This window comes from Simochromis diagramma, unplaced genomic scaffold (assembly GCF_900408965.1).
Source record: "Simochromis diagramma unplaced genomic scaffold, fSimDia1.1 OVJJ01000545.1, whole genome shotgun sequence".
NCBI classification, from domain to species: domain Eukaryota; kingdom Metazoa; phylum Chordata; class Actinopteri; order Cichliformes; family Cichlidae; genus Simochromis; species Simochromis diagramma.
The window spans coordinates 7,054,669-7,056,192 of NW_024387371.1; positions in this window are offsets into that span (position 1 = coordinate 7,054,669).

Sequence of the window (1,524 nt, forward strand, 5' to 3'; positions counted from 1 at the left end):
TAGGGTATACCTTACAATATAAAGCGCCTTGAGGCAACTGTTGTTGTAATTTGGCGCTATATAAATAAAATTGAATTGAATATTTCTTTTTTTTTTTTTTAATTTATGATCAACAACTTTTTCTAATCAATATTTTCCAGTAAACATTTAAGCACAATTTACTAAATAATGGAATGAATGCTACACATGGACTATATCCACATTTTAAAAAAATAATGGAAAATAGTTGTACTTAAAATTATGTCAAGTATAATAAAATGGGTTTCAACAGAGCAAAGAACAAAAGCTTTTACTGCACTATAAACTTTTTAATATACATTTAAAATGAAAACACTGTAATAAACACTTCCATTAATAGTCGATAGAGATGTTCCAGGCCAGTAATTTCTTAGTTGACTAAACGAGGAAAAAATAATTAGACTTACCGACTAGTCTAAAACTATGAAACACTCAGATATCAAGTTTTACTTAAGAACCATATTGATGTCAAAAACTGATCATGTTGCCTATAATACCTCGCACCATGCATTGTTAATGTTGCATGTTATAATCCAAACAGACAATAAAGAAGGAAAACAATTCAAATAAACCAAAGTTATATATGATATGAAAATATGCTACTAGAAAAGATGTTCACATATTATTAAATATGACAAATTAGAAAAACTAAACTAAAACTACAACTGAAGAGTGGCACATTGTGCCATGCATTATGAATGCTGCACACTGTTCGAACCACTTCAATAAAAGTTCAGTTAAAAAATTACGCATCATCTAGCCTTTTCTTCTGTTTATCTGACGTTGGGTCACAGGGGCAGCAGCCCAGACTTCCCTCTCAGCACATTCCTTCCAGCATATCCTGGGATACATCAAGGTGTACCCAGGCCAGTTGAGAGATAGCATCTTTCCATCTTGTCTTGGTCTATCCTGGGTCCTCCTCCCAGTAGGATGTGCCCGGCCGGAACACCATCCCCAGCCACTTCAGCTGGCTCCTTTCGATGTGGAAGAGCAGCGGCTCAACTCTTCCTACTCCGCCCCTTCCAAATGACTCAACTTTTCACCCAATGGGAAAGCCCATCCACCCCTCAGAGAAAGTTAATTTTCGCCACTTGTATCCACGATCTTTAAAAGAACTAATTATAATAGTGTTAACATTATATATAGATTAACAGATTTATGGTGTTTCTCAAGATAGATGGTTGATCTGGTGGCGGTTGGCTGCATAGGATTTAGGACACAACAACTTAGCGGCATTGGATATCAATTAAAATGTAAAACAATCAGATTAAGTGAACTCTGGTACCGTCTATAGTGACAATTAGTTGTCTAGTTGTATGGTCATGGACATTCAAGTAAATATTGCCTAGAGTGGGCTCCTTTAGCAGAAGACTGCCCTCTCTGAGTGCTTCTTGTAATTTATATTCTATTCCCTCTGTTTCAGTTGACTCCTATCTTCCTAGTGTCCCCTTGTATTTTTTTTCACATTGTCAAGTGGTGATCTCTGTGTTAGGTGTTTCTGTTGTG